The following is a 27986-nucleotide window of genomic DNA, read 5'->3' as shown; positions in this document are numbered from 1 at the left end:
AGTGTTGCCAAACTGTAGTGATGAGAGCTTTGCCAATGGGTTCAAGAACTGAATAGTTGAAAGCGAGTAGTTGTTCTTGAACCTTGTGGTGTGGGATTTCTGGCTTCTGTATCTTCTGCCTGGTGGTAGCTTTCGCAAGATGGCATTCCTTGAATGGTGGGGATCTTTGATGATAACTGTTGCCTCCTTGAGGCAGCACCTGTTCCAGACCAGGATGCAATCAGTCAGGTTACTTTCAACAGTACATCTGTAGAGGTTTGTTAAGAGTGTTCGGTGACAAGCCAGACATTCTCAATCACCTAAGAAATTAAAGATACTGACTGATTGCATCTATATGCTAGGCCCTGGACAGGTCATCCAATATATTTAACACCATGAATTTAAAGCTGCTGACTCTGTCTGCAACGCATTCCCCAAAGCTGACTGTTGCGTGTTTACCTTCCTTCCCCTTTCTGAAGTCAGCAATCAGTTCTTGATAGTGCGCGAGAGTTTGTTGTGGCACCACCCAATCAGGTGTCTGTTCTCATTCCTGTGAGATGATTTATCGTCTTCTGTGATTCATCTAAAAACAGCGGTATCATTGGCAAAATTGAAGGTGGCATTGGAGCTGTGTTTAGCCACAGTGTTGTGTGTACAAAGGGTAGAGCAAAGGGCTAAGCACAAGACCATGAGGTGCATCGATGTCGATGATCAGCAAGGAGGAGATGTTGTTACTAATTGATTGGGATCTTCGTGATGAGGAATTTGAATATCCTGTTGCCAAAGGAGGTACAGGGGATTAGACTTTGAAGCCTGGTAAAGAGTTTGGGTGGGATGATTGTGTTGAACACTGAGTTACCATTGATGAACAGCAGCCAGATGCATGAGCTCCTGGTGTTCAGATGGTCCAGACTGAAGATCCAGAGAAATCACATCTGCTAGTGGCCTGTTGTGGGGCTAGACCTGGGGTAGGCAACCTACGGCCCACCCGCAAGCAAATATTAGGATACTGTGCTTATCCAGCCCGCGAGTGATTTTTCCTTATTCTGAGTGTTTCACGCGACCACACTGATGGACATGCATGGCGTCTTGTTACGCTGGTCCCAGGTTCCGTTTTGTTCCAAACCAAACACTGGTATATACGGATGACGGGAAGGCAGACTACCTTATTAGTATGTATTAGATACTCTCCAGGCATGCGCAGATTTTCAGATGGGATCGTTCAAATTTGTAAACAGAAACAGCATCACTGTGTATTAACAAGAAATCCACGCTAAGTACCCAGATATTTACATGTGCTACGATACTTGTTGAATAACTCGCGTTTCGAAATAAGATTGAAGAAAAAAATTCCAATGGCAATGAATGCAAAACGCAGGAAGGTAGGCACTGTGTGCCAAAATTTCCAAGACACTTGGACAATATATTACTTCTTCATTGAGCAAGCTGGGAAACCAGTTCGTCTCATTTGCCTAGAAAATGTTGCTGTGAAGAAGGTGGCAAATATCAGGTGACATTACGAGACCTGCCATAATGGAAATTTTAACAAGTTTACTGGGCAAGCAAGGAAAGATGAAGTTGAGCGAATAAAGGCTAGTTTTGGAAAACAAACGTCATATTTTGTCAAGAAAAGCAGTGAAAATGAAGGAAATACCCATGCCAACTACGAAGTCTCAAAATGTATTGTCTCAAAAAGTGGACACTGCATCAGAAATTTTTCAAATGGAATTGATTGAGATGCAGTGTGATGACATATTGAGATTGAAATTTCATTCTGAAGATGTGTCAGTGTTTGGCTTCTATAGAAAATACATTCATTCAAGTGGGAAGTATCCTAACTTAGAGGACCATGCAAAATAGATGACATCATTGTTTGGCAGCACTTATCTGTGTGAGCAATTATTTTCAAAAATGAAGCACACCAAGAACTATTTGAGAACAAGATTGACTGATGCCCATCTGGGTAATGTCTTGTCCTTGGCATCAACAAGTCTGACACCCAATATTGAGAAACTTTCAAGCACCAAACAGCATCAAGTTTCACGTTGATTTATCAACTGTTTGCATTAAAATTTTCTTAATTTATCACCATTCAATGCATTTTGTTCATACATTTTATGTTTAAAGATTCTTTGTGCCCTTTTAATAGATTCAGAAGATGCCTTGATTGAAATAAATTGCAACTAAACTAAGTTCTTTGATTACTAATTGGCATCCTTGGTTAAGTACAAATGATTTTCTAGCATGTGTTATTCACCAATTTGAGGCAAAACATAACTAGATGTATTTAAATGGATAATTCCCATATTTCAAGTTTTTTATGGCACTTATCTGGCCCACCGTCGGCTCATTAATATGCGATCCACCCACAGAGGCAAAAAGGTTGCTGACCCCTGGGCTAGACGCTCTAGAGTGGATCCAAGTCACCTCTTGGATCCACTCAGGGGATGAACTGCACCATAACTAGCATCTTGAAGCACATCATTACAGTTGATGTAATGCTACAGGATGGTAGTTATTGGGGCAGGTCATCACTCTCTTCTTGCACCAGTACAATAGATGTCTTTTTGAAGCAGGTGGGAACATCAGACCACAGACGTGAGAGGCTGAATATGTCCGCATGCCCATATATGTCTTTAGTACTTTGCCAGCTATGCCGTCTGGACCACGTGTTTTTGTGGATTCACCCTCTTGAAGGATGCCCAGACATAAGTATCAGAAATTAAAATTACAGGGCTATCCAGAGATGTGAGGACTCATGTGAATGCATCATAGTGCTCCCTATTAAATCATGCACAAAAAGCATTGAGCTCATCTGGGAGTGATGGGTCATTGCCACTTATGCTACCCGATCGCACCTTACATGGTTATATTTTGCAAGCCCTGCCAGAGCTGCCAAATGCCTATCTGCATTTCTAGTCTAGTCTGAAATTGCCTCCTTGTGTTCAGAATTGCCTCTGGAGATCATACCAGAACCCCTCATATGACTCTGGGTTGCCATCTCCAAACACCATGGATCTAGCCTTCATCAGATTACAAACCTCCTGAGTGCTTCCATGAATCCTGTTGCAAGGTCTTACATTGCTAATGACCCTATGGAAATACATGGTATTGTTTATTCACCTCAACATCTCTCAAATGTTTTATGGTGAGACCTAACCTACCCCACTATGAATTATATTAAGGAATGCCCAGTAATTCTATTACTTCCACTGCTGGCCAACTGCCAGTTGTCTCCTTGCAAAGAAAAGGTAGTCGAAGCGTGTGCTTCTATGTTTTACACTAACTCCCCTAACAAGAACGGAGACTCTTCTCACCTCCATCTCATAGAGCTGAACCACCCGCTGACTTGCCTCTAATTCACTGTCTCCCACTTCTTGATAGTTCACACTCGAGAACTCTGGACTATAAACTTAGTCATATTATTTATGTCTTCATCTCTTCAGTGCTAATATAATTCGTATTACTAGTTATTAGTTATGTACACAAATTTATGATTGTTTTTACATAAACTGTTGTCAGTCTATTACAGTGGTTCCTAAAATGTTTTGGGTTACCACCTATTTGGCTTGCAGACCACATCGTCAGTGCCCTCCTCTCTCTTTCCAGCCATTACATAAAAAATATAAAGGATTTTGAATTATGATGCACAGTGAAAGAAAATAGGAACTGCAATTTCAAAAGAGTGACATATAAACTTTCCAATTTAAGATGACGTTGGTGAAGCACAGAGATGACTTGCTGACAACAAACAAAACTACTGACTACTTTATTAATCACATTTCTGGCAAATGATCACTGCAGTCAATATCCTGTAACTTCCCTTTCAGAGCTGAGCTTCTGAACTGACGGCACAACCTGGCATTTTTGTGGTGTGAACCAAAGTCTCAAAGGTGCAAGACAGTTGCAGTCCTGCACCTTCCAGGTAGCGGGGAATGAGCCAATGTTTGACCATTGATGGAGAAACATGGAGGTGATTCAAAGATGCAGAACGCAGGTGAGGTGAGCTGAGGTGAGGCTAGCCTGAGCCCGAGAATGATAAACAAGCTGATGTTTCACCGATTTAAGTGCCAAGTCAGATTGGAAAGGTCAGGAATGGGTCAAATGGAGGCAGCGGGTCCTGGGCCTGAGAACGTATCATAGTGGCAGGGCCCCGGTCTGAGAGAGAGAGGAATGACCCACTGTTTTGGTTGATTTAAGAACTGACTCAGATTGAAAAGGTCAAGGTGATGGGGCCAGAACAGAAGGATGGACCGGTGTTCAGCTTGCTGCTCACGAGGTTTACTCATCCCTGCGCTAATCTGAGGCTGTGGCCTGCAACTATCGGGCTCCTGGATTGGCTGTAACTGGCTTCATAGCTGTGCGCAGATGAACCAGTTCTGAATGTTACTTACTCACTTATATCATTTGCACAATTTGTTTTTTTCCCGCACATTAGGTTCTTGACATTCTTTTTTAAATGGGTTCTATTGAATTTCCTTGCTTTGTGGCTGCCTGTAAGGAGATAAATCACAAGGTTGTATATGATACACATACTTAGGTAATAAATATACTTTAAACTTTGAACTTCGATATAATTGCAAAAATTTTTCAAATCTATTTAATTATTTCTTTATTTAATTATAGTGAAAACAATTTTCTTCAATAATTTTAGAGGGTGCATTAGTAGTCCAACTATTCACTACTTTATTGCCTTTTCACTTTTCAATGAGATGGATGGGCTTGGTGCAGGGATATCAGCTCGGAAATTGGAAAAGGTGGCAATGGCCAGTGTTGCACTTAAGTAGAATTAAGTTGATCAGCAATAAGGAAATGATTGATTTAACTTTGATAAGACTCACATCATTTCCTTGCAATTGAAGATTGATTTCATTAAACTTTGTGGATAATTCTGACAAATAAGCAATGTCTGCTTAATATTCTGGAGCTAATTACTGAATGAAGCACTCAAGTCTTCAAAGAATTTGTCATAATTTCAAAAAGTGCATATAAGCGTCTCAGGCAGGTTCCTTTTGAGGGTCATCTAACTTCTGTGTGCAATAGTAAGTACTCAAACTTCTTAACATCCTCAATACAAAATGTCAAAATAGTGGAGAATTGAGAACATGTGATGAGTTTATTTACCACTGTGATAACAGTCTTTAACTATTTGTGCAGATGATTACTTAGGTTTTTTGCAATAAGATGTTATCTGTAAATTACACAGTCAGTGGCCAATATATCAGGTACATCCTTTTTCAAGAAAATAATAACTCTACGAAGATGTCATGTCACTGATGGTACTTGATCTGTTGCACAAACAAGAATGTTGATGAGCAGAATGATCTTTGTTTTGAATTATTGAATTCATATCTGTGTCTAGCTCCCTTGCAAATAACAACTCTTGAACCACGCTTTCATCTTTTATGAAGCAAACATAAGCAAGAAGCAAAGATTAATTGCCTGACAAAGTTGACTCATTCGACTGCAGAACGAATTCTATTGTCCTACATATGTTGCATAATGTGTCTTCCATGTTCTCAGACATTTCATTGATTTGTCTTTGAACAGAGTTGTGACTGAGTGAAATTGCTTTAATTATTTGGTCTGGTGACTTATGCAAAACTGTACTCAGAACTTCCTTTATTGCTGGCAGAGTTAGTCCTTCTCCAATTGTATGGGGCTTTTCAGATTCTGTAATGAGCAATGAAATGTTTTATGAAGCACATAAACCATTACTGTTTTGTTGTGAAGTGCTAGCAAGCATGTTTTGAAGTGTTTTCTATTTCTGAAAGTTTTTACGAAGTGACAGAAGATACGTCAAGTTCTTGCTTGCTTTATCAGAGAGCATTCTCTTCAGATGTTCAAGCAGCCTGGGCAGCTTCATTGCCATTTTTGTTTTGGATTAATGACCACAGTCAATCACCTGAAGACACACACTCAATGTTTAAGGAACAGATTCTTCCCCCCTGCCATCAGATTATTGAATGGACAATGAATCCATGAACATTATCTTACCTCTTTCCCTCTCTTTTTGCACTACTTATTTAGTTTAATTATATATATATTTCTTGTCATTTATAGTTGTTTTAATAATTGTTTTGTACTGTGCTGCTGCCACAAAACAATAAATTTCACAATGTATGCCAATGATATTAAAGCTGCTTATGATTCTAATCCTCCTCTGATCTAGTACCTATCAAATATCCCATTTCTCAATACTCCAGATTCATTCTCCACATTCCCTGCCAATTCTCACCTCCTTGCTCTCTCACGTGAAAATAAAAGGATGGCACATTTTCTGCCACTTCTCTGGGGCCCAGGACTGCTATTATTATCCCTATACATATACACATACTTTTATTATTATCATCCCTGCAACAGATAATAATAAAAGGTAATAATGATCTGACGGGTAACGAGCTGGAGGTATTAGTTTGAAGGAAACTGTAAGAGTGTGCGCAGGTCCAACAGAGCAGCAGATGGAACAATTTAATGAAAGAACAGAAGTTATATAGAATTCACACAAGAGATAGTGCAGATGCTGGAAATCCAGAGGAACACATACAAAATGCTGGAGGAACTTAGCAGTTCAGGCAGCATCTATGAAGAGGAATAAACATTCAATGCTTTGGGCTGACACACATTGTCAGGACTGATGAAGCTTCTTGGTAAGAAATGCCAACAGAACTTACTGTATATAAATAGCAGATCAAGAGAGCAAGAGTATATGGAACTAAGCAAATTATGAAATGGGGGAATAGCATAAAAAGTGACGTTAGTCCCAGTTATCATTAGTACAGACTTCTCTGTGCCAGGAGCAGGCATTGCTCCAAATTCTTCAGTGTCAAATCCTGATCATAATTAGTCCTTGCTTTGATGAGCACAGAATCAAAAATGTTACCAAAGTCTATGTGATGTATGTAATGAGAGCATTTCAAAAGGCACAGCAGGAAAGAAATGTCGGAAAAGTGTATGAGCATAGCAAGGCATATAAATCCTTCAAACCCAATCATGATCTACTTCTATTTTATTACTTTCTCACATTGAATTCCACTGTTCAGAATAGAATTTGATCCCTTGCCATTATTTGTGCTCCTGTAACAAGTTTATTTGTTTGCTATTTTTACAATGGAATTTAATATTTCAGAAGTAAGTTTTTTTTACTCGGATCTTAAGTAAAAATCTCTCTGTGCAAGTTGTGCGTTAACATGATAAATTTGTCTTCTTGAATAGCATTACGCTACTCCTTGGGGCTGACTATAATAAATGGCAATCTGTTGGTGCAAAGTGGGCAGTGGACAGGTCACCTAAGAATTGATCAAAACTGACCTCTGGGTTTCATTTAAATTAGATAAATGATCATGGTTGCCTGCTATATGCACTCAGGAAGCATATTGACATTAATTTTGGACTATATCTGTGTCAGAAAATTTCAATAAGTTCTGAAGACATACAAGGTAATTGGGAAGAGTCTGAGAGGGTACCCACAATAGAATGCTAAAACAGGAACTTCAATTTGCCACGTTAGAATTTCCCTATCACCAAGTTATTATAATTACTAACCTCCGCTTTGCTTTGCAACATCATCACTTTTGTTGTGTACTGGTCTATTTTCTGCCCAGTCACCATCATTCCTTTTGCTCTTTCCTTCCATCCACCCACCACCACCTCCTTTGCTTGAGCTGAATCTTAAAACTTGATGTTTCTCAAAAGCTTTCCTATTTTAATGAAAAGTTGTTAACTTGAAAAGGTGGCTCTGTTTCTCCATCCACAGATGCAGACTCAAATGTGTAATATATGGATAAAAGTCAGAGAAAATGATGTCATTTTTGTTCAGCTCTCTGGGTTCCTGGAGGGTAGGAAGTGGAGACATGAATGAGAAGGTATTGCATCCTTCATGGTTCCATGGGAAAGTGTCTTGAGAAGACCAGAAGATCATAAGACATAGGAGCAGAATTAGGCTATTCGGCTCATCGAGTCTGTTCCACCATTCCATCATGGCTGATTTATTATACCCCTCAATCCCATTCTCCTGCCTTCTCTCTGTAACCTTTGATGCCCTGATTAATCAAGAACCTATCAACATCAGTCTTAAGTATACCCAGTGACTTGGTCTACACAGCCATCTGTGGCAATGAATTCCACAGATTCACCGTCTTCTGGTTAAAGAAGTTTTTCCATATTCTGTTCTAAATGGATGTTGCTCTATTCTAAGTCTGCACCTTCTGGTCCTAGACTCCCCAACTACAGGAAACACCCTCTCCATATCTACTCTACCTACATCTTTCAGTATTCGATATGTTTAATTGAGGAATCACCCCTCATTCTTCTAAAATCCAGTGAGTACAGGCCCAGAGCCATCAAACACTCTTCATATATTAACCCTTTCATTCCTGAACTAATTCTTGTGGACCTCATCTGGACTCTCTCTCCAATGCCAGCACATAATTTCTTGGATAAGTGGCCCAAAGCTGCTCACAATACTCCAAGTGAAGTCTGACCAATGCCTTTAAAGCCTCAGCAATAATTCCTTGCTTTTATATTCTAGTCTTCTTGAAATGAATGCTAACACTGCATGGGTGTCTTCCTCAACACCCATGCAATCTGCAAGTTAGCACTTAGGTAAACCTGCACGAGGACTCTTAAGTTTATTTGCACCTCTTATTTTTGAATTTTCTTCTCATTAGAAAATTATCCATGCCTTTATTCCTTCTACCAAAGTGCATGACCAAGCACTTCCCTACATTATATTCCTTCTGCCACTTCTTTGCTAATTCTCCCATTCTGTCTCAGTCTTTCTGTAGACTCTCTCCTCATCAACAATAACTGGCCCTCGACCTATCTTCATATCATCACAAATATGGCCACAAAGCCACCAATTCCTCCATCCAAATCATTAAAGTACCATATAACGTGAAAAGACCGACCTTTGCAGAACTCCACTAGTCACTAGCTGCCAACCAGAAAAGGCCCCCTTTATTACCACTCTTTGCCTTCTGCCCTTCAGCCAATCTTCTATCCATGCTAATATTTTTCCTGCAATCCCATGGGCACTTAACTTGTTGAGCAGCCTTACGTGTGGCAACTTGTCAAAGGGCTTCTGAAAATCCAAATAAACAATATCCACATTTCCTTTGTCTATTCCACCTGCTATATTCTCAATGAACTCCAACAGATTTGTCAGGCAAGATTTCCCCTGAAGGAAACCATGCTGATGTTGGCCTATTTTGTCATGTGCCTCCAAGTATCCTGAAGTCTTAGAAGACTCCAACATCATTTCAGCCACTGAAGTCAGGCTACCTGGCCTATAATTTCCTTTCTTCTGCCTCCCTCCCATCATAAAGAGTGGAGTGTCATTTGCAATTTTCCTGTCCTCTAGAACCATTCTGGAATCTAGTGATTCTTGAAAGATCATTATCAATCCCTCAACTACAGTACTTCTTTTAGTACCCTAGGCTGTAGTCCATTTTGTCCTGGTAACTTATCTACCTTTAGACTTTTCAGCCTCCCAACCTCCTTCTCTTTAGTAATAGCAATAACACTCCCTTCCGTCCCTAGACACTCTTGAATTTTTGGCATTCTGCATGTGTCTTCCAGAGTGATTAAGCTCATGCGCCATTTTTTAGTCCCACATCACTACATCTCTAGTATCATTTTCCAGTGGTCCGAATATCCACTCTCATTTCTCTTTTACTCTTTATATATCTGGAAAAAAATTTGTACCCTCTTTTATATCATTGGTTATCTTACCTTCATATTTAATCTTTTCTCTCTTTATGGCTTTTTTAGTTGCCTTCTGTTGGCTTTTTAAAGCTTTCCAATCTCACTAATTTGTGCTATATTATATGTTCTCTCTTTTGCTTTTATGCTGTTTTTGACTTCCCTTGTCAGCCACAGTTGCTTCATTAGAGTACTTCATTTTCTTTCTGATTTATCTATCTTGCTCCTTCTGAATTGCTCGCAGAAACTCAAACCATCACTGTTCTTCTGTCATCCTTGCTAACCTCCACTTCCAATCAACTTTGGCCAGCTCCTCACTCATGCCTCTCATGACTCTGCAATTCTCTTTATTGCACTGCAATACTGATACACCCAATTTTAGCTTCTCCCTCTCGATCTGCAGTGTGAATTCTATAACATTATGATCACTCTCACCTAAGAGTTTCTTTACCTTAAGCTCCCAAATCAAATCTGATTCATTACACCATATCCAATCCAGAATTGCCTTTTTCTTAGCAGGCTCTACCACTGCTCTAAAAAGCCATCTTGTAAGCATTCTACTGATTCATTCTCTTGGAATACAGCACCAACCTAATTTTCTCAATATACCCGAATGCTGAAATCCTCCATGACTATCATAACATTGTCCTTTTTACATGTCTTTTCTATCTCTCATTATTATTTGTACCGCACATCCTGGCTACTGTTCAGAGGCATGTATATAACTCCCATTTGGGTCTTTCTACCCTTGCAGTTTCTTAACTCTGCTCACATGGATTCTACATCTTCTGATCTTATGTCACTATTTACTAAGGATTTGATTTATTTTTTATTACGAACAGAGCCACCCCACTCACTCTGCCTACCTCCCTATCCCTTCAATACAGGGTGTATCCTTGGATGCTAAGCTCCCCACTATGATCTTCTTTCAGCCACAACTCAGTGATGTCCACAATGTCATATCTGCCAATCTCTATCTGCACTGTTAGGTTATTTACTTATTCTATATACCGTGTGCATTCAAGTGTAGCACCTTCAGTCCTGGATTCATCCCTCTTTTCAATTTTGACCCCCATTACACTTTAACTTATCCAACTTATTGAAATTTTGTCCTATCATCTGTCTGTCCTTCTCACAATGTCACAACTCACTGCATCTTATTGTATACCAACTGCCATATCACTCCGTTTCCCATTCCCCTAGCAAATTAGTTTTAACCCTCCCCAACAGTTCTAGCAAAACTGCCTACATGTATATTTGTCCCCTTTGGGTTCAGCTGTAACATTCTCAATGTTCTAGCTATGTAACAGAAAAAAAACTTACTAGAAACTTGATTAGAACCTCTGCCTGTGCTTGCCCAAGATTGTTCTCACCTCAGCCTGTTGAGCCAACGCTTGACCACTCTAACACTGTCCACTCACACAGTTGGCTGCTCTGCTTATACCCTGCTTCTTTTTATTGGCCCCTGCTGAGTGCTTAATAGGTCGTCATGATTACAGCCATCTAAAAAATCCAGAAAGCGCCCAAGATCTTTTTAAACTTCGCGCTATGTAACCAACGAATGACCTTTCACAATAATTGCAGCCCACCGAAGGGGTGAGGTTGAAAGGGATGAAGTTGCAGAACAGGCTTACAGCCCCTTTTGAATACTGTGAGGATAGATGAGAAGAAAATGAGCCTGGCGATGGAATCACATTGAAGATGATCTGATGGTGGAAAAGGAAGTGAGAATCACAGAACTCTGTCCTTTCTCTGTCTAGGAGGAGAGGGACTGAGACTAAATGGGTTATCAATTATGTTCATGAGACCACGACCAGTCAATGAGTAATGTGTTCCAGGGATCACTGCTGGAAGCAAACTTTTTACAATTTATTTAAATTGCTTGATTGAAGGCACCAAAAAATGGTTGTTAAATTTGCTGGAGATGCTCAGTTGATTAGGAAGCATACACAGAGAGAGAAAAACAGTTAACCTTTTTGGTTGTTGAACTTTCATCAAACCCAGGAAAATAAGAAAACATATTGATTTTAAGTTGGCAGATAAATTTAACAGAAATTTTGTAGCAAACTTCATTATAATGAAAATCAGAAATATCACAGAAATAACTGCATTCTCTGGTCATGATAGACTTCATTCCAAGAACTTAAAACAAGTAGCTAATGAGAAAAGGTCTCGGCCTGAAATGTCAACTGTACACATTTCCATAGATGCTGCCTGGCCTGCTGACTTCCTCAGCATTTTGTGTGTGTTATTTGGATTTCCAGCATCTGCATGTTTTCTCTTCTTTGTTTGTAAGGAGAAAGTCGATGTGCTGGTTTTCATTTTCCAAATTTAACTAGATTTGGGGAAGATTCCTTTGGATTGGGAAGCAGCAAAAGAAGAGTGAGACAAAAGGTCTGAGCCATGTGAATTAACAACAGCCCACTGAGAGAATGTTAAAAATGCCACGTCAAAGTGAATATAGTAAAGCACTTAGAACAGTTTAAGGCAATCTGGAAAAGTCAGCATGGGTCTTGGAAAAGCAAGTCATGCTTAACCAAATAATTGGATTCCTTTGCAAGAATTACACATGCTGTAGATGTATTTTAGTTCAATTTTCAGAAGGTATTTGATAAGATGCACCAACATTAAGAAGGACTGAAGCTCATGGTACAGGACCTAACATTTTGGCACGTACAAAAAATTGGCTGGCTAACCAGTAACAGATAATATGCATAAATTGATCTTTATCTGCTTGGCGAGATGTAATAGTGTGCCACAGCAGTTGATGCTGGACATCTGCAATTTACAATTTACATAACTGACAGGATAAAGGCAACAAAAGACTGGGTGATAAATTTGCTGATTTCCCAACAATTGGTAGGGATTAAGTTGTGAAGAGAACATAAAGGAGGGACAAGATGCTACAAGACAGGTGTTACAAGATGCACCCAGCCGTGCCGGCTTCTGGAGTATGGACGCTCCAACTCTCTGGAGTATGGATAGCTGGCACGGCCCCTTTTAGGGGTTCAGGACGGTCCCGCTAATTGGGAATCATATTTTGGGTGCCAAGAATTGAGTATTTAAAGAGCACCACAACAAAGCCTCAGTGCTCAATTGTAAGACCTAATTAGGGATATCATCTAGTGTTTGTATTGTGCTCAGTTCTCGATCCAGTTTGATACTGTGTCTCAATCCTTGCTTCGGATAGTCTCAGTGAGGGTCCAAACCATCCTTGTCAAGGACTCTTGTCACAGCACGATTGAGCCAGTATGAACCTAGCAAGGTATCAGAGTCTTTCATTTGCTGTGGTCAACCACAGTGAATGGATTTCCAGACAGAGTTTGGGGATACACGACCTCCAGGTAGCCTTTTTGTCAACTTTTTCAAGAAGGAAGTCAGAGTCATGGCCATCATAAGGAAGGTGTTCCATCATCCTGTCAGAGCCTGCCAAGCCTTGGACCACCAGATGAAGATTTGACAGTGGATGGTCAGCGGCTGACTATGTAATCGAATTTAGGACCTTGGCCCAAGTGAGTGGCTGGAAACTGGAGGCATTGGCCACTCCACACTGCATAGGCTGAGCTAAACTGGCCCTGGGAGAGCAGAGAACTTCAAGATTCTGGTGGGCCTGTCCATTCATCTTGAAAATCACCTGGCAGAGTGAAAGTGCGACTACTTCTGGAGGTTGAGGGAAGCCGATCTGAGCATAACCAACCTTGGACCATAACCAACCTATCTCCTCAGGATCCTGTTGAGCCTATGCAGTTCGGCTGCACGAGACTCTCCGCTGATAAGAGGTCCTGGCGTTGGGTCAAGGTAGCTGCTTGTACTGCAGGAAGCAGGTCACCTGCAGGCTGAATGTCCTAGGCTGCAATCATTGGGAACACTGCTAAACCATCTAGTGGGAGGACTGTGACAGTAGCAGCCACTACTCTCAATCCCATGGATTCTGGTTTTCTACTGAAGGCGGAGTTCACCTGGGATAAGAACCCAAGGTGGGTGAAGGCTTTTGTGGATTCTGGGGCTGCGAGTAATTTTCTGGATTTAAGAACTGTCCACTGACTCAACATGCCACTGCAAGAGTTGAGCCAGTCCATGTCTGCAATTCTCTGGGATGGCCACCCTCCAGTTCCGGGTAGATCCAGCAACAGACTGTGGTGTTGCGGATGAGGATAAGGGATCATGTGGAAGACATTAGTTTGTACATCATTGACTCTCCACTCATACCCCGATCCTCAGTTACCCTTGGTTATCCCAGTATTACCCATCTGTGGACTGGAGGGAGGGTAGAATCATTGCTTTGTCCAGTCATTGTAAGAGGATTTGATTGCGGCATGGTGTTCCAAACCCCAGGCACTCCTGAGAACAATGTCCAACAGGGGATGGCCTCCAATGCGAGGTAACCTGAGGTCTTCTAGAGACCTAGTCCTACCTTCAAGGATAGACATGTCAGTCCCGGCCAATGGGACTGTGTGTGTCCCAACTCTGCCTTGTCAGGACTGCACAGGAACTGGAGAGAAGGAATCTCTAGTTCAGGAGAAGACCGAGGAGATGTCTGGGTGGTCTGGAAAACTTGCTGACTTGCCGCTCAACCTAAGGAATCCAGCCACCAGGTCTCGAGGAAAGGAAAGAGTCCTATATGCAGATCCTTGAAGCCTATTCCTGGGGGGGTGGAAGGACCATCTGTGATGCTTTGCTGCTGTCGACTGGGGATACAGACGGCGATTTGGACTCTGATACTCTGATTTGGCCACTGGTTCTGCGATTAAGTTTTGTGAACCTAGGGAGAGGACTCTGAGGTCTGTTGAGTCACCCCTGCCACCTAAGAAGCCTCAGCTGTCATCCTCAAAGGTCCAGAGCAAATAGCATTACCCAAACTGGTTGAAATCCCCTGGTTACAAGGACTTAGAGGAGGTCTTCAGCAAGGGGAAGGCCTCGACTCCTCCACCACACCAACACGATGACTCTACTATAGCCCTGCTGTCTGGGACTTGTCCTCTATTGGGTCAATTGTAGGCACTCTCAGGCCCAAAGAGAAGCACAATGGAAGAGTATACAAAGGAGGCATTCAACCCTTCACCTAACCAGCTGGTGCAGGCCTCTTCTTCATACAAAGGAAAGATGGGAGCCTGTGGCCGTGCATTCATTATAGAGGGTTAAGCTACATAACAGCCAGGATTCGCTACCTCCTTCCACTGAAGAATACAGCCTTCAGGATGCTCCAAGGGGCAAGAGTATTCATGAAGCTAGACCTGTGGAGTGCATACAATCTGATCCATATAAAGGAGTGTGATGAGTGGAAAACCACATTCAATACACTGACAGGGCAATATGAGTACCAGGTTATGCCTTTCAGTCTTGATAATGCTCCAGCAGTCTTTCAGACCTTTATCAGTGACGTACTCCGGGATACTCTCTGTAAGTACACCTTCGTCTAATCTTCTTGGAGTCCATGGAGGAACATGACACTCACGTCAAAGATATCCTAAAGAGGCTTCAAGACCATGGAATTATGTGAATCTGGAGAAGTCCAAGTTTCACGCGGCAGCCATTTCTTTTTTGGACTTCATCATTACCAATGGCAATCTCAAGATGGATCGTACCAAGATCCAGGCAGTCAGAGACTGGCCAAAACCATCCAGTATCAAACAAGTCCAATGATTCCTGGGGGTTGCAACCTTTTACCAGAGGTTCATCAGGAACTTCACCTCAGTGGCAGCTCCACTGATGGCGCTAACTAAGAAATCCAAGGCCCTTCTGTCTGGACTACCGAAGCGGAGGCTGCTTTTGCGTATCTTAAACAATGGTTTACATCAGCTCCCATCTTGGCTTCTCCTAAATCAAACCTTCTCTTCATTGTGGAAGGTGGAGGCCTCAGACTTTGGAGTGGGTGCAGTGCTGTCTCAATGGTTAGCATCAGATGGTAAACCACACCCATGCGCATTTTTCTCCAGGCGACTATTCCCGGCAGAAAGTATGACATTGGGAATTGGGAGCTTCTTGCGGTTAAGTTAGCTTTGGAGGAATGGCATCACTGGCTAGAGGGGGCCAAGAACCCTTTTTTCGTTTGGACAGACCACAAGAACCTGGCTTATATTCAGGAGGCCAACAGACTGAATTCCAAGCAAGCCATGTGGTCTTTGTTCTTGAACTGCTTTAATTTCATCCTTACCTACCAACCAGAAATCAGCTTCCTTGTCCCACCAGTTTGATGAATCCAAAGGAGAGGAGCAGCGTACCACCATTCTTTCTCCACACCATGGTGGTAGCTCCAATTCACTGGGGAATCAATACTCTTTTTCACATGGGGAGATTCCTAAGAATGGTCTTCCGGGTTGGCTGTTCATCCTAAGTTCCATCCAGTCTCAAGTACCCCAATGGGAAATTCATCAAGAAGGGTCAGTCACCTAGGGATTACCAGTACCCTCGGGTTTATCAAGAGGAGGTATTGGTGTCCCAGAATGAGGAAGGAGGTTCAGCAGTACAGATAGCCATGCGAGGTGTGCAACTGGCCCAAGAAGCCCCATACCTGACCTCATGGGCTCCTCCACCCCTTACCTGTTCTGAAAAGGCTATGGGCACATTTTCATGAACCTCGTCACGGGTTTCTGCCATCCAAGGGAAAGACTGTCATCATCGTAATTGTTGATCGCTTTTTGAAAGCTTGCAAGTTCATTGCCTTAGATAAGCTACCATCTGTGGTGGAGACGGCTGAATTTGTCCTGGACCAGGTCTTCAGGATCCATGGATTCCTGGTGGACAGTGTCCTGGATCGTGGTCCACAATTTACATCACAGTTCTGGAGGGCATTATGTAAGCTGATTGGGGCATCAACAAGTCTTTCCTTTGGGTTTCACCTGCAATCCAACGACAGACATAGTGGACCAACCAGGATTTGGAATGTACCCTAAGATACCTGGTCCCAGAAAAACTGATGAATGGTGTGACTATTTAATGTAGGCAGAGGTGGCCCACTACACCTTACAGCATTCGGTGCATAGGATATCCCCGTTCAAGTGCCTATTTGGTTATCCTCTGCCTCTCTTTATGGAACAGGAGGCTGAGACTGGGGTCACTGCAGCCGAAGATCTCATCCAGCGCTGCAAGCAAAAATGCATTAGGGCAAGAGAGATTCTGCTGGCCTTGACCAGGAAGGTGAGACCAAAACGAACAGAAGGAGAAGATAGGGACCTGCTTTACAGCACAGGCAACAGGTCTGGCTGTCCATTCATGATGTGTCTCTCTGGGTGAAGTCTAGAAAGTTGGTGCCCAAGTTCATTGGACCCTTCAAAGTCCTGAGGAAAGTAAACCTGGTGGCTTACACCTTGCAGCTCCCCAAAACTGCAAAGATCAATGCCACCTTCTGCATCTCAAAATTAAAACCTGTCTGCATCAGCCACTTCACCCCACCACCATCAGCCCCACTGCCACCCAGGTTTATCGATAGGGACCAGGTCTTCACAGGGAGAAGACTTTTGGATTCACAAACTGTTCAGGGTTTCGGCAATACCTCATGGACTGGGAAGGATTCGGTCCCGAGAAAAGGTGCCTGAGAGAGACGTCTTGGAGCAGTCATCCATGACTATCATCACTGCCTCTCTGAGCAGCCAGGGCCATCAGAGGTCGACCATAGTGGAGGGCATCCTGATACGAGATACACCCAACCACACCATTTTCCGGGGTTTAGACGCTCTAACTCTCCAGAGTATGGATAGCTGGCGAGCCCACTGTCCTGCTAATTTGCTAGTTATGTTTTGAGTGCTAAGAATTGTGTATTTAAAGAGCACTTGAATGAAGCCTCGGTGCTCAATCATAAGTCCTACTGGTGGTGTCGTCTAACATTTGTTTTGTGCTCATTTCTTGATCCAGTTTGATACTGTGTTGAAATCCTTGCTTCAGATCGTCCAGCATTTGGGTCCAAACCATCCTTGTCAAGCACTCTTGTCACAGCAGGGATATAGACAGGTTAAGTAAGAGGACGAAGATCTTACAAATGATGTATAATGTATGATAATGAAAAAAGAAAAAGATGTGACAGAAATTACACTCTGAATGTGGTACCTGTCGGAAGTCTTAAACAAAAGAGAAAGCTGGAAATACTCAATGGATCAGGAAGCAGCTGTGGAGTGAGAAAAACTGAGTTATTAATACAAGCAGGTGACCCTACATAGCAACTTCATTGTTCTAAGATCAATATTGAACACTGACGGCTATGATATGCCTTGATGAAACATGAGGAGCCTTTAATTTTGATTATGTTGGCTTACACTGGAACAGAATACTAGACAGAAAGTGAATGGTCAGAGTGAAGGAAGGATGAGGAATAAAAGTGAAAGGAAACTGGAATCTCAGAGTCACCCTGTAGATTGAATGGAGGTTCTATTATCTGGAGCCTCTTTTGTGTCTTATTTATTGAGAAACAGCACAAAATAGGTCCTTCTGGTTCTTCAAGCCATGCTGCCAGCAACCCCAATTTAATCCTAGCCTAATCATGGGATAATTTACGATGACCAATTAGCCTACCAACCAGTACTTCTTTGGACTGTGGGAGGAAACCAGAGCACCTGGAGGAAACCCACGTGGTCACAGGGTGAATGCACAAGTTCCTTACAGGCAGTGGCAGGAATTGCAGCCGGGTCACTGGTACTCTAAAGCACTGTGCTAACCACTACACTACTGTGCCATCCCACGTCATGAACATCAAGTGTATGACACTATATTAGAAGAAATGAATTATTGCTTCACCTGGAAGGACAGGCTGTAAAGTAAGGGCAGTTGCCTCAACTTTCTTCACTCCCTTGAAACCCTTAGGTAACCTTTAATGCTAAGATGCTCAACATAGTATGTGATCACCAACTATTGCCAGATTTACTATCGTGTTTCTCTGTGGATAATAAGAAAATGAGAATGTGGAGCAGGAGAAAGCCATATTTTTCATATCTCCTTACAACAGAGAAAGAAAGCATCTTGATTGATCCTGATAGATCCTGATTGATCTAGTCAATGCTGGCTCACAGAGAAGATCCACTGCCTTCCTAGGACTACAGCCTTCAAATCAGATGATCATGACATTTGCAAGAATTTGAGCTAAGACCTCTGTAAAGTCATCAGGAATACCAGTCCAAAATAGAGTCCAGGCACAGCCTTTATTTCTAGCAGGGCTTCGATGCTATCATCGGTTACAAAGCAAAGTCAGACGGCGTTGCTAGCAACTTCTCAACAAACTTAAGGCCTTTATTTGCACATTGAGAGCATTGAGAGTTCCAACTTCTTTGGAGTAAACTTCTCCTGGTCCAACCATGTTGATGCCATGTCCAGAAAGGCTAACCATCACCTCTACTTCCTCAGGAATCTAAAGACATTTGGCACAGTCCTTTGGCTCTTACCAATATTATCAATGCACCATAGAAAGCATCCTATCTGGATGCATCATGGCTTGGTATGGAAATTGCTCTGCCTCTGACTACAAGAAGCTACAGATTGCTGTCAATGCAGTTCAGCAAATTACAGAACACAACCTCCCCTCCAAGGACTCCATCTACACATCTCACTACCTCAGTAAAGTAACCAACATAATTAAAGATTCTGTCCACCCCAGACATTTTCTGTTCTCCCCATTCCCAATAGGTGGAAGATACAAATGCCTGAAAACAATAACCACCAGGCTCAAAGATTCAAAGTTATTGAATAGCCTTATAACGATTCAATACTTACAAGGCTATTGAATCGTTTCCTACTGTGATAAGATGGACCCCTGACCTCATAATTTACCTCATGATGACCTTGCTTCTTATGGTCTACTGTCACTGAACTTTCTCTGCACTGTTGTATTTTATTTTGTGGTCTGTTATTGTTTTGCCTTATACTACTGCAATGAACAATGTCATGAAATGATCTGTACAAACTGTATATAAGAGAAGATTTTCTTGTACCTTGGTACTATTGACAATAATTAACCAATATACAAATTTACCAGATTTTTCCACTCACTTGTACACAATACACAATTTATCATGGTCAAAGTAGCCTATCAGCACACCAGTTTTTGGGATGGAGATGGCAACTGAATATCCTGGGGCAAGCTACATAATTCCAGAGAGAACATGAAAACTCCACACAGTCAGCGCTGGAGGTGTGAGGTAGCAGCTTTTCTAGCTGCACCACAGTGCTACCCTCAGCTTTTAACCAAACATCAGCTGCTAACCTGAATCCTATTATCCCGTCTGCTCCCCAGAACCCTTGACTTCCTTATAGGATGAAAATTAGTCTGCCCCAGCAGCTGCCAGTGTTTTGCTGAGAGGAATCGAGTCACGCCTTGCGCATCTCCCATATGACCAAGGATACCCACAGTACAGTGGTATTAAAACTACAACAAAGATGAAAGAAAAATGGGAGAGGGAGGTCACATCTGAAGTGTGTGTGGATCCAATTCCACTTTACAAATGGAGCTGCACAATAGTGACCATGGGTTTATTATTCTGGGAAATTTGCATTGGGTCTGTGTTATGACCACTTTTGAAAGTCTGCAATGAACATTGTGAGGCCCATCAGTGGTGCAACAAATATGCACAATATTGATAACTCAGGCAGAGTCATATAGAAAGCAAATATCAGTGCCCTGGTTTTGATCCTTTATTTCATATCTCTTGGGTGACCTGGGTGACTTACTGCAGGCCTTGCTTCTTGTTTTACTGGATAATAAAGATGGTAGGTTGCTCCAATTTTTATTGGTAGTAAGCAGCGAGCATTGCATGTGTTGAAGACTTCATGTCAGAAAAATGTCAGCCATCTTAAAGTAACTCATGAATGGATGAGGTCAGTCCAATTTCCAGTTGGGTGGGGTCCACCATAAATGTTCAATTAGAAGATGCCATTGTGCTTGTTATGTATCTTTAAAGCAGATACAATAGTACATTCAATTTCCAGATACATACAGCACGTTGATGAAATTAATCACATGGCAGTATGTTTCCCAAAATCGATTTATGGGAGAATTACCCAACTATCTCCAAGCTGCCTGGTTGCAACATCATGACAAAATGTACCCTAAAATGAATTGCTCATTTATTTGTTTCAGCCAGAAACATCATGTACGCTTTGTCAATCACAGACCATCGTCTCCAGCAATGCAATATTTGCTCTATAGTGCACTATGGTGTAAATCCAGATAACTCTCGCATTCTAACTGGTGGATAAGAATGACAACAACCAGAATTGGTGGTCATCAGTGAAAATAAAGCATTATTCACTATACAGTCTACTCATGAGAATTTGCATCTGTTGCCATTTACAGTTTATTTTTCAGTAAACCACTTTATCTTCTCTTTCATCCGTCGTTTTTTGAAGTTTTCAATGGCTCAATGATCAACTATGGCAGCACTTTACAGATGACTACAGTTTAGATGTTGTATGACAGGGAGATGTAAGTAAGATAAAGTACCGGGCTGAAAGAGCTCATCTACTTCTTACCATGTAATAGTGAGAGTCAGTAATAAAGAAAGATAAATGTACATTGTGATCCTTGAACAATGTTAAATCTTTTACTTGTGGTACTGACAACTTAGGAACTCTCATAGATTCTGTTTACAGGTAAATATAAAGCCGTTTTTTTAACCATTGTGCACAGTGCATTTATTTGTAATCTAGTATACTAGTTAAAAATGTGCACTTTATTGGCTGCAAAGAGCTCTTTGTTGACAAAAGGCATCATAAAAATGCAAGGCTTTCTTATTTCTTTTATGTATTTCTTTGACAAATAGCCCCCTCTGCTATCAGTAAGTACAGAACTGGAATATTGATTGCCCTATGTTCCTTCAAGTGCACTGTATAGGAACAGGACTGTTTTCCTATTACTTTAGTTCTCTGACTTGCTTATACCTAATTATATCTCACATTAATGCTAGGTATTTATTGATGCTGCGGCAACAATTCAAAGAAGGTTTGAAGAAAATGAGAAAGCTGACAATGAAAGTTTCACAGCAGAAACACTGATTGCCGGCAAAAAAAAACTGCTCTATATTTTACTTGGCACGTTAACATGTTTTTCTTTCTTTTTTCAACAGCAGTAACATTTTAGGCTTCTATCACAGTTTTGTTTTCTATAAGTATGCACTTGGCTATGTATACCACCCCTATCAACATAAAAAGGGCCGGAAATTTCTTCACTTGCTAAAATGCTTTTATATTCTACTCGAAGGAAATTAGGCAAAACCCAACTGATACTACAATTCTATATTCACTGTGATGTACATCTGATGCCAAATTAATTTGCTGTTTTTTTAACCCTGCATAGAAAAACAGTTACTCATTCAGCGAACAGGTCTATTGAGTCCAATGCATGGACCCTCCTGCAAGTAGGTCCTTATCTAGATTCCTGACTATTCTCCTACTCAGATTGGAGGTGGAGAAGGTCAGTAACTATAAATTCCTTAGCATTATCATTTTGGAGGAATTACAAAGAAGGTACAGCAGCACATCTGCTTTCTTAGGGGTTTGTGCATATTCGGCATGTCATCTAAAACTTTACAAACATCTATGGAGGCAAGGAAGCTGGCTAGTTGCAACATGACCTGGTATGGAAACAGCAATGCTCTTGAATGGCAAAGTCTATAAAAAGTAATGGATACAGCCCAGTTCATCACAGGAAAAGCCCATCCCATCAATGAGCACATCTACAAGGAGGGCTGAACATGATAACAGCCTCCATCATCAAGGATCCCCACCATCCAGGCTATGCTGTCTTCTTGCTGCTGCTATCGGTAAGGTGGTCCAGGAGCCTTAGGTCCAACATCATCAAGTTATAACCCTTCAACCATCAGCCTCTTGAACCATTGCAGATGACTTCACCCACCTCAACATTAATCTGATTTCACAACCTATGGATTCACTTTCAAGGACTCCACAACTCATGTTATCAACTTGCTTGCTTAATTAATTAATTAATTAATTAACCTATCTATTTTATCTATCTATCTATTTACTTATTTAGCACAATTTGTCTTCTTTTACACATTGGTTATTTGTCAGGCTTTGTGTGTTGTTTTTCATTGGTTCTATTGTAATTCTTTGTTTTACTGTGAACGCCTACAAGAAAATGAATATTTAGTGACACATACATACTTTGATAATAAATTTACTTTTAACTTTGAAATGAAGAACTAATTGCTTTTTCCACCCACCATCTATATACCAAATTCTCTCCTCACTGCTCCCTCTAACCTACATTCTCTCTGGCCTAAGATCTAAGACTTGTTTCTCACCAGTAGGAAAAAGGCCTTTACCCATACTTGGATATGCAAGCCAGTCTCATTGCCATGTTCTTTGAGCTTTGTGCAGGAGATTATTGCTATTTCATGACTGTTGTTGCTGTTTATGTGGTGGAAATAGAGCAGTTAATTTGCACTCTGCAAGCTCCTACATCCAGCAACGTGGTAATAACTGGAAAAGCTATTTTTATGAGTTAACATTGCAAACTAGATACCAGGGATAACTTCGACTGAAATCCAAAAATCTGGAAATACAAAAGAAAAACTAATACAAAAGACGAGCAAAAGATTCTGATAGCACTGAGCAGTTTAATAAGCACCAGTGGAAAGAGAAATGAGATTCATGTTTCAGGTTGAAAGTCTCTTCTGTTCAAGGCTCGAATGGAGTTTGTTCACTGAGTCATACCTGATATATATCGGTCCAGTCATCCAGATTGGATGCTAATTAAATCATTGGCTGTTTTGTTCTTCACTTACAGGCAAGAATTATTCCTACAAAAAATGTTAATAGTTTTTACTCTAACTGACATTAAGGCTTATATTTTATGACCAACAACAATAATTGTTACAAGTATAAAATGAATATTGTTGTTTTGAAAATGTGGCTGCTAAGACATCTATTGAATTTCTGCCAAATTTGCTTCTCTAGTATTTAATGCACAGGCATTTAAGTAAGTGCAGTTTGAGTACAGATGCCAGTAATTCAGTAAATTATGAGATGACTATATCATAACTAAATTTTCAATAATTTATGCCCATTTCCTTTCGCTTCTGTTCCCTGCTTGATCAGTTAAGCTGGACATGTCATTGTTGGAGAGAGAGAGAGAGAGATCCTTTCCATGTTTCTAGTATTGTGCCGAAAATATTGTTGGTGTATTACTTGATCTTATCTGCTGTTTATTATTTCTGACTTTGTTTAATTGCTGACGATGTTGTTGAAGCTTTGTGGTGCCATAATGCCACAACAGCTCTTTCATTGACAATTCCTTGCAATTTCATTATCATTGAACAAATTACATTCGGGGTCATTGTTGCCTCGGATTGTTTCAAGTTGCCATTGAAAGTATTGGGCAATTGGATTTAGCTGGTATTGCTGGTGTCACATAAGTGTCAAGAAGTGACCATCTCGGACATGAGAGTTTCAATTTCATCATCTCAATCAGATCGTTCATCATCACCACATTTATCTCAAACTTAGTGGGAGAAGTGACAAGAATATTCAGACCCCAGAGTACATCTAAGTCTGAGTATAACATGGTAGTAATTGAACTTGCACCCCAGAATTTTTTGGTTTCATGTCAGGAGTGTGAGGGGTTATTTGTTAGATTCAATCCACACTCAAAAAACTTAATAGTCTCCAGGACAAACAGCCTACTTGATCAGCAACCCATCGTTCACATTAGAATTTCACTAAACCTGGTATACTATAGCTACAGTGATTTATTTTTATTTTAGAGATAAAGTGTGGGATAAGCCCTTCCAGCCCTTCGAGCCGCACCGCCAGCAACCTCCGATTTAACCCTAGCCTAATCACAGGACATTTTACAATGACCAATTAACCTACTGGCCGGTATGTCTTTGGACTGTGAGAGGAAACCAGAGCACCAGGAGGAAACCTTCTCATTCCACGGGGAGGATGTACAAATTCCTTACAGATAATTCCGGGACTGACTCCAAGCTCCAACGCCCCGAGCTGTAGTAGCATCACACTAACCGCTACGCTGATTCTGCGCTTGAAGCTTCTAAGCTCATTCTTTCTACTCCTTTTGGAGGGAGAAAGAATTCATAAGTGAGGCACTATTCTTTTGAATTAATCTTCATATTGTTTAGTTTGAAGTAAATTTTTGGCATCCACATCCTTGTCACTTCTGTTTGTGTGATTGCTTCAATATGAATTGTTAACTAGATGTAAGTATATACAACTGTAGCTTAATGTGGATGGCAGATGCACTACATTACAAAACACACAGAAAATTATGAATATTATACATTTTGACTATCTTTTTGTGTTTTATCATCTTTGATGTTGATCCACATTCTAAAAATTGTAATCAACAGTAGGACGTTAGCACACCATGTACCTTTGAATGTACATGAGCTGCACTATATTATGCATGCATATGTTAATATTCATACTTCAGTGATTGTTTGTGGCTATTTGAGGAAGACAATAGAACAGTCCCTCACATGTCCTTTATCAAGCTGAAATCCATTAAGAAATAGATTTGTACTGTTGTTTCTAAATGGTTGAATAAATTACTTCTGTAAATTTTCAGATTCATTTTCATAACCATTAATGCAAAATTATTTTCGGATAAAATAATCACTTCAAATGATAGTCTGTTACCACCTTTCAGAAAAAAGCTACTAATTGTGTAAGGCAGGATTGGAGCCAGATCAGAATCAGAACCAGATTTATTATCAAAATTGTGTGAAAATTGTTGTTTAGCAGCGGCAGGGCAATCCAAAGCCAGAAAATTACTATGAGTTACAAAACATAAATGTGGGTTTTCAAGCCTTGTACCTCCCAGATGTTATAACTAGTGACATGCATGGATAAACTAGTAATCTATGCTTTCTACTATTTATCATATTTTCTGGGGATATTGTTGATCATTAGTTTCCTTAAGAAAGTAGTAGTGAACATTTTGAACTGTTGTTACCCAGGTAATAAATTTATGCATGTGGTTAGGTGGAGTGAGAAATTCCAGCATCTCGACCTATCAGCAATGAATAAAGGGCAATATCAACATAAGTTATGTAATATGCTATTCAGCCCAGGTAGTTGCATGCACGATTAATGTGCCATTTGAACCTCCTCCCTTCCTTTTGATCTCTCAAGGTTTCTCCCTATTTTATCCCCAATCTCTAACTGTATCCCAGCTACTCAGTGTCATAAGGAATTCCTTATGCGTGTACTGTATATTCGGAACTCATTACTTGATTTCTAACGAGATTGGCAGCTCTGCATTATTGTCTTCTTACATGGCTCTTCCTCAGCAATGAAAACACTTAGGGAGCTTAATTCACAGCTTCCCCCATACATCAACACCAATAAGTGGATGTAAGCACTGCTATATTGATAACTGAAAAGTGTTATTTTCTTTTGATGTAGGCTACATGTATTGTGGCCATAGTGGCTGGTGGAAATTGATGTAAAAGTCATTCTGACATGGAAGGTAATAATGTAGGCTATCATATATAAATGTCTTGAGGCACTTTATGTTTAAGAAAAAAACGTAACAAATCATTTATTAAACTCCAAAAATCAGAACATAAGAGCACAGTAAAAGTACTTTACGCATTTTCACAATCATGTCAGACCCGCCTCTTAAAGTGAAACCCAACTCAATGTTAGTGGTTGTAAATTCTGTACATTTCCACCAATTACATTGCCTTACGATAATACACCATGTACAAGAGCAGGCCTTGATGTTTTCTAACTGTGCTCCGAAGGCTTTGGTGGAGATGGTCTCAATTCAAAATGGGCTTGGTGGTATTTCAGAGAAGCTCTACTGCAGTGGAATCAGCAGAATGCCCTGCTCTGTGTGTCCTCTGCACAAACATGCTGTATTATGGAGGGTGGGTGGGAGGGGCTCTCTAATAATACTCTCTTGTCTGCATCCAACTAATCTGGAAAATGTCCTCTGTCTCCTGCCAAACCATTCCAGTCGTCTTTAGTGTCAACAACTTGAAGAATCTGAGAAATATCTAGTTTTGATCTGTAAGCCACTTACCTTAATTTATGAATTTTTAAGTAATATTTATAGAAAATTCTTCTATGATATACAGAATGATATTACAGTATGATTTGCTAATTAAGTTTAAGAAGATGTTAGTACTGATATCAAACCAAGTTTGTGTGTTGATAATGATATGATCTGTCTGTGTTACATTTTGGTGTCAAAGGTTAATTCTTTCACCATCTCATGTACAGGTAACATGCTAGCGTTTATTCTTGGCACAATGATCAACTGTATTCAATATGTAGCATCTAAAAACCTCATGCTACACACCAGTTTTTTATTTAATTTCCCTCAGGATTAAAATTTCAAGCCTTGCAAGTCATTTTCAAGGTAAAAGAATCCCAGCCCTTCCATTTGTTTAGAATTATCTGCTAAATGGTATGTGTGTCTCTGTGGTTGTTCAATGGCCTACCTCTGTTTTTAAGGTCATGTCTGCTCCTCCCAGACTTTCCTTGTTACCCCAGCAGAACAATTCCATCAACAGTTCTGTTACAGTCCTTTAAACTTCTGTATTCAGATAATCAGGCATCCTCAGGATTATAGTGCTGACTGACTGGCAGATTTTGGTCTTTTCGATATTAACACCCTTTTAATTAGCCTATTTTTTCAGTTGTACTCTAATATAATAAATTTGCCAGGGAATTGGGTAAGTTTAAAGAGAATGTGGGATTGGGGCCAAGATATTTAAAGGGAATGTGGGAATGGGCCCATTTTTCATTTTTAAAGTGAATGTGGGAAATGGGCCTCATCATGTTTAGGGATGGGGCCTGGTGAGCTTAATGCTGGAGCACAACAGAGTTCTGTGCTACTATGCTCTTTCTACAGTCATTTTATCCGCTATCAGACTTGTACACAGAATTCCTGATGTGTTGTATATGTGCAAGAAACCCTTTTTATAGTTTAGGTTTCTGGTTATTAAAGCTATCATTGCAATGCATGAGCTATGAGTGGTGGTGATCCCAAGTGCATAGTAAGGTGTGGAACAGGCTCAGAAAGATGACACAAACAAAATCCAAAGGCAAAACCAATGCCAGTAGTACTAGAAATGGACTCCCATGATTGAGAACTGAGTCTGTCTGTATCTTGATTTATGGCGGTTGGCATCCAGCTTAATGGTGCATTACCGCCAATTGAGAACTGAGTGCTTGGCATGAAGCCTTTAAGTACAGACTTTCCATGAAGGAATGTTGCAGGCAATAATTGATAGCTTTAGTCTTAAAGGGACAGTGGCAGCTAACCATACTCTGGGGAATTGGAGTGCCAAAGCTTGGATGCCTGCCACTGTTCAGTTGGGACCATGACAAACATTGGT

This window comes from Mobula birostris, chromosome 7, assembly GCF_030028105.1.
Source record: "Mobula birostris isolate sMobBir1 chromosome 7, sMobBir1.hap1, whole genome shotgun sequence".
NCBI classification, from domain to species: domain Eukaryota; kingdom Metazoa; phylum Chordata; class Chondrichthyes; order Myliobatiformes; family Myliobatidae; genus Mobula; species Mobula birostris.
This window is presented reverse-complemented; position numbering follows the sequence as displayed.